We start from the raw sequence: 6,974 nt of genomic DNA, 5'->3' as shown, positions 1-6,974 counted from the left end.
AATTTATAAAGGATTGCCTAGAGTTAGATGAAAAAGATAACGTTCAGAATATGAGGCCGAGTAACACTGCAGCTAGAGGTAGACCATCGAGAAACATGGGAAATGTGAGTGGTGGTAGAGGTGTAACGCAAGACACTGCACAAAGATTTGATGCTAGAGCACCTAAACGAGCCTACGCTATTCGAGCACATGAAGAAGCATCATCTCCAGATGTTATTGTCGGTACATTTACTCTCTATGATATTAAAGTTATTGCATTGATAGATCCAGGGTCTACACATTCTTATATATGTGTGAATTTAGTATCTAGTAGGACTCTGTTTGTAAAGTCTACTGAAATTGTAAATATATCGAACCCCTTGTAAATATATCGAACCCCTTAGGCAAGTGTGTATTGGTTGATAAAGTCTACAAGAATTGTCCATTGATGATTCAGAGTAATTGTTTTCTGGCCGATTTGATGCTGCTACCATTTGATGAGTTTGACATAATTCTGGGTATGGATTGGTGTTAAATGCCAAATTATACATATTTTTACCCTAACTACTTAGCATATTTATGGATGTTTATTACTAGATATATGGATTTTGGGGCTCTTAATCTGGTTATTTCATGTTTTGTACTCAGGAGAGCACCAAGAGTCAAAAGGAGCCAGAAAAACAAGCCAAAAAGGGACAAAACGGACCAAATTGAGAAGATGACACGGCCTAAGCCTTGCCACATGGGCAGCTCACACGCCCGTGTCTTTTGAGGGTGTCGACCAAGGCTTTCACAATTCACATGGCCTAGTCATTGACCCAGATGGCCGAGTGCAATTTAACGATCAAACACGGCTTGGGAATCACGTCACACGACCGTGGCACACGGGTGTGTCCCTTTTTCTAGAAGTTGTATTTTACACAAAAAAGGATACTTACGGAGGAAGAAAGCCAATCCAAAGCATATATAAACACCCTAAGTATGACTTAGAAGGGGGCCTCCCTCCAGAACTTTTCTGGAATACAAAACCACACGCCAGGAATTACTTGAAGGAAGCCAGACGATCTATCCCAAAAGCCAGAGCTAATCCAAGACTGAAGATCTCTCTCAGAATTCCTTCAGGGGTTTTAGAGTTTTCTTTATGTTTTGTTATTTTCATACTTTTGAGATGTACTCTTATTTTATTATGAACTAAACCCTTAGATACCTAAAGGGTTGAAACCTATGATGGATCTTGTTATTATTATCGAACTATATGATAAATACTTGATTTGTTCTTAATTATGTGTTATTAATGCTTGAGTTAATATTCCGGTATTAATTCATGATTTGTTGTGCTTATGCAAAGGAGCAAAAGTCCTCGTAAGAGTAGATTTGGCATAATTAAGCGGAGTTGATCGAACGCCTAGAAATAGGGTTACTGAGATTTTGTCCGATTAGGGTGAAACTTAATATGGGAGTCCATAGATCGATTTATCGCTTCCCTAGGGATTTTAATTAAGAAAGAGATTTCAATTAATTCAACTGAGTGTTAGACGTTATTAGTCTCAAAAGAGATAATAATATAGGTTAGGGAGTCTCACGGATCAAGTAAAGTGAGTAAATCATCTGGTTCAGAGTTAGATAACAAGTGAAATCTAGGTGGATTCCTCCTTGGGTGTCGTCTTTATCAATCGCTTTTCTTCAAGTCTTTTTCCAAATTTTCTCTTTGCTTTAGTTTAATTAGTTAACTAGTTTAGTTAATTAGTTTAATAAACAACCCCTTTTTATTTCTAGGTTAAATAATAAAAAGATAGTTATTACTAGTACTTTTGGTTCCCTTGGGTACTATATCCCGATCTTGCCATTACTATACTATTGTTCGATACGTGCGCTTGCCTTTTCGTCATGATAATAGTTTGTCTAGGTTTGATCTTCATTATAAGTATTTATTACTTGTTACGAATCACACGGTCAAGTTTTTAGCGTCGCTGCCGGGGAACTAAAATATTAGGAACACTCAATTTTTATTACCATAGGCATTTATTTTTCTTGCAAATTTATTTTATTTTATTATTACTATTACTAATTAATTTACTTTTTCTCTCCCTTGACAGGTTTTTATAGTTTATGACTAGAAGAAACCCGTCAGGACCATTACCTTTTGACGAAGAAATCGATCGTACAATTCATAGAAACAAAAGTGAAATAAGGCGCAGCTTAAGATACACCAAGAACGAGCAAAAAGATGATATTCAACCCCCAACCGAAGAGATGGCTGAAAACCAAGGCAATCAGCTACCTCCTGCAATTGCATTGATAGATCCAGGGTCTACACATTCTTATATATGTGTGAATTTAGTATCTAGTAGGACTCTGCTTGTAAAGTCTACTGAAATTGTAAATATATCGAACCCCTTGTAAATATATTGAACCCCTTAGGCAAGTGTGTATTGGTTGATAAAGTCTGCAAGAATTGTCCATTGATGATTCAGAGTAATTGTTTTCTGGCCAATTTGATGCTGCTACCATTTGACGAGTTTGACATAATTCTGGGTATGGATTGGTGTTAAATGCCAAATTATACATATTTTTACCCTAACTACTTAGCATATTTATGGATGTTTATTACTAGATTTATGGATTTTGGGGCTCTTAATCTGGTTATTTCATGTTTTGTACTCAGGAGAGCACCAAGAGTCAAAAGAAGCCAGAAAAACAAGCCAAAAAGGGACAAAACGGACCAAATTGAGAAGATGACACGGCCTAAGCCTTGCCACATGGGCAGCTCACACGCCCGTGTCTTTTGAGGGTGTCGACCAAGGCTTTCACAATTCACACGGCTTGGTCATTGACCCAGATGGCCGAGTGCAATTTAACGATCAAACACGGCTTGGGAATCACGTCACACGGCCGTGGCACACGGGTGTGTCCCTTTTTCAAGAAGTTGTATTTTACACGGAAAAGGATACTTACGGAGGAAGAAAGCCAATCCAAAGCCTATATAAACACCCTAAGTATGACTTAGAAGGGGGCCTCCCTCCAAAACTTTTCTGGAATACAAAACCACACGCCAGGAATTACTTGAAGGAAGCCAGACGATCTATCCCAAAAGCCCAAGCTAATCCAAGACTGAAGATCTCTCTCAGAATTCCTTCAGGGGTTTTAGAGTTTTCTTTATGTTTTGTTATTTTCATACTTTTGAGATGTACTCTTATTTTATTATGAACTAAACCCCTTAGATACCTAAAGGGGTTGAAACCTATGATGGATCTTGTTATTATTATCTGAACTATATGATAAATACTTGATTTGTTCTTAATTATGTGTTATTAATGCTTGAGTTAATATTCCAGGTATTAATTCATGATTTGTTGTGCTTATGCAAAGGAGCAAAAGTCCCTGTCTAAGTGTAGATTTGGCATAATTAAGCGGAGTTGATCGAACGCCTAGAAATAGGGTTACGAGATTTTGTCTGATTAGGGTGAAACTTAATATGGGAGTCCATAGATCGATTTACTGCTTCCCTAGGGATTTTAATTAAGAAAGAGATTTCAATTAATTCAACCGAGTGTTAGACGTTATTAGTCTCAAAAGAGATAATAATATAGGTTAGGGAGTCTCACGGATCAAGTAAAGTGAGTAAATCATCTGGTTCAGAGTTAGATAACAAGTGAAATCTAGGGGGATTCCTCCTTGGGTGTCGTCTTTATCAATCGCTTTTCTTCAAGTCTTTTTCCAAATTTTCTCTTTGCTTTAGTTTAATTAGTTAACTAGTTTAGTTAATTAGTTTAATAGACAACCCCTTTTTATTTCTAGGTTAAATAATAAAAAGATAGTTATTACTAGTACTTTTGGTTCCCTTGGGTACGATATCCCGATCTTGCCATTACTATACTATTGTTCGATAGGTGCGCTTGCCTTTTCGTCGTGATAATAGTTTGTCTAGGTTTGATCTTCATTATAAGTATTTATTACTTGTTACGAATCACACGGTCAAGTTTTTAGCGTCGTTGCCGGGGAACTAAAATATTAGGAACACTCAATTTTTATTACCATAGGCATTTATTTTTCTTGCAAATTTATTTTATTTTATTATTATTATTACTAATTAATTTACTTTTTCTCTCCCTTGACAGGTTTTTATAGTTTATGACTAGAAGAAACCCGTCAGGACCATTACCTTTTGACGAAGAAATCGATCGTACAATTCATAGAAACAAAAGTGAAATAAGGCGCTTAAGATACTTAAGATACACCAAGAACGAGCAAAAGATGATATTCAACCCCAAATATATTGAACCCTTAAAGAGATGGCAAGAATGAAAACCAAGGCAATCGACTACCTCATATTTTACCCTAACTACTTAGCTTGGGAATCACGTCACACGGCCGTGGCACACGGTGTGTCCTTTTTCAAGAAGTTGTATTTTACGGAAAAGGATACTTACGAGGAAGAAAGCCAATCCAAAGCCTATATAAACACCCTAAGTATGACTTAGAAGGGGCCTCCTCCAAAACTTTTCTGGAATACAAAACCACACGCCAGGAATTACTTGAAGGAAGCCAGACGATCTATCCCAAAAGCCCAAGCTAATCCAAGACTGAAGATCTCTCTCAGAATTCCTTCAGGGGTTTTAGAGTTTTCTTTATGTTTTGTTATTTTCATACTTTTGAGATGTACTCTTATTTTATTATGAACTAAACCCCTTAGATACCTAAAGGGGTTGAAACCTATGATGGATCTTGTTATTATTATCTGAACTATATGATAAATACTTGATTTGTTCTTAATTATGTGTTATTAATGCTTGAGTTAATATTCCAGGTATTAATTCATGATTTGTTGTGCTTATGCAAAGGAGCAAAAGTCCCTGTCTAAGTGTAGATTTGGCATAATTAAGCGGAGTTGATCGAACGCCTAGAAATAGGGTTACTGAGATTTTGTCGATTAGGGTGAAACTTAATATGGGAGTCCATAGATCGATTTATCGCTTCCTAGGGATTTTAATTAAGAAAGAGATTTCAATTAATTCAACCGAGTGTTAGACGTTATTAGTCTCAAAAGAGATAATAATATAGGTTAGGGAGTCTCACGGATCAAGTAAAGTGAGTAAATCATCCGGTTCGAGTTAGATAACAAGTGAAATCTAGGGATTCCTCCTTGGGTGTCGTCTTTATCAATCGCTTTTCTTCAAGTCTTTTTCCAAATTTTCTCTTTGCTTTAGTTTAATTAGTTAACTAGTTTAGTTAATTAGTTTAATAGACAACCCTTTTTATTTCTAGGTTAAATAATAAAAAGATAGTTATTACTAGTACTTTTGGTTCCTTGGGTACGATATCCCGATCTTGCCATTACTATACTATTGTTCGATAGGTGCGCTTGCCTTTTCGTCGTGATAATAGTTTGTCTAGGTTTGATCTTCATTATAAGTATTTATTACTTGTTACGAATCACACGGTCAAGTTTTTAGCGTCGTTGTTGGGAACTAAAATATTAGGAACACTCAATTTTATTACCATAGGCATTTATTTTTCTTGCAAATTTATTTTATTTTATTATTATTATTACTAATTAATTTACTTTTTCTCTCCTTGATGTGTTTTTATAGTTTATGACTAGAAGAAACCCGTCGGACCATTACCTTTGACGAAGAAATCGATCGTACAATTCAGAGAAACAAAAGTGAAATAAGGCGCACTTAAGATACACCAAGAACGAGCAAAAGATGATATTCAACCCCAATCAAGAGATGGTGAAAACCAAGGCAATCACTACCTCCCGCAATTGCGGCTAATCAAAATCTCGCTCCACGTACTATGTATGACTATGCTAAACCTTCTTTAACAGAGGCCGAGTCAAGTATAGTTAAACCTGCTATTGCTGCGAATAATTTTGAACTGAAACCTAACACAATTCAGATGATATAGCAGTTTGTTCAGTTTGATGGTTTGCAGGATGAGGATCCCAACACTCACTTGGCGAATTTTCTGGAGTTTTACGACACTTTCAAAATTAATGGCATTTCTGATGATGTCATTCGCCTTCGGTTATATCCTTTTTCATTGAGAAACAAAGCTAAATAGTGGTTGAACTCGTTACCATGAGGGTCAATTACTACTTGGGAACAAATGACCGAAAATTTTCTTCTAAAATATTTTCCGCTGGCTAAAACGGCTAAGTTACATAATGATATCTCTTCTTTTGTGCAGATGGACTTAGAAACACTTTACGATGCATGGGAGAGATACAAGGATCTATTGCGAAGGTGCCCTCACAATGGGTTACCTATATGGCTGCAAGTTCAAACGTTTTACAATGGTGTGAATCCCTCAACAAGACAGATGATTAACGTAGCTGCTAGAGGAACCATCAATAACAAAACACCTGAAGAGGCTTATGAATTCATTGAAGAAATGTCAATGAATAACTATCAGTGGCAAGTCATGAGGACTAAGCCAACAAAAATAGCCGGCGTTTATAACGTCGACTCAGTTACTATGCTGTCAAATCAGGTAGAACTTCTCAAAAAAAAGATTGATGGCTTACTTGGTTCTACGCAGGTACATCCAGTAATGACGTGTGACTCAAGTAGAGGAGGTGTGCATACAGAATATCAATCCTTCAATCCTACAACTAAAGAGGAACAAGTCAACTATATGGGTAACAATAACTTTAGATCTAAAAATAACCCATACAGTAATACTTATAATGCATGTTGGAGGAACCACCCAAATTTCTCCTGAGGTGGTCAGGGGAATCAAAAGCCACAAAATCCTCAGGGTTTTCAATAGCCACCTTATCAACAAGAGAAGAAACCAAACCTTGAAGAGATGCTCTCTAAATTCATCTCGGTGTCAGAAACCTGTTTCCAAAATACCGAGACAGCACTTAAGAATCAACAAGCATCGATCCAAGGGCTCGAAGCTCAGATAGATCGCTATCCAAATTAATCTTTGAACGACCACGAGGTAGCTTACCAAGTAATACTGAACCTAATCCAAGGGAACACCTC

The 6,974-nt window shown here is 36.6% G+C and overlaps 1 non-coding gene across 1 annotated transcript; it reads right to left on the bottom strand.

The window, feature by feature from the left end:
* Positions 1-6,139: 6,139 nt before the first annotated feature.
* LOC128290768 (small nucleolar RNA R71) lies at positions 6,140-6,245 on the bottom strand. The gene has a single exon (XR_008280555.1). It is a non-coding gene; the product is annotated as a small nucleolar RNA R71 (small nucleolar RNA).
* Between the last annotated feature and the right edge of the window lie 729 nt (positions 6,246-6,974).

The sequence above is a fragment of the Gossypium arboreum genome, chromosome 3 (genome assembly GCF_025698485.1).
Source record: "Gossypium arboreum isolate Shixiya-1 chromosome 3, ASM2569848v2, whole genome shotgun sequence".
NCBI classification, from domain to species: domain Eukaryota; kingdom Viridiplantae; phylum Streptophyta; class Magnoliopsida; order Malvales; family Malvaceae; genus Gossypium; species Gossypium arboreum.
This window is presented reverse-complemented; position numbering and strand designations above follow the sequence as displayed.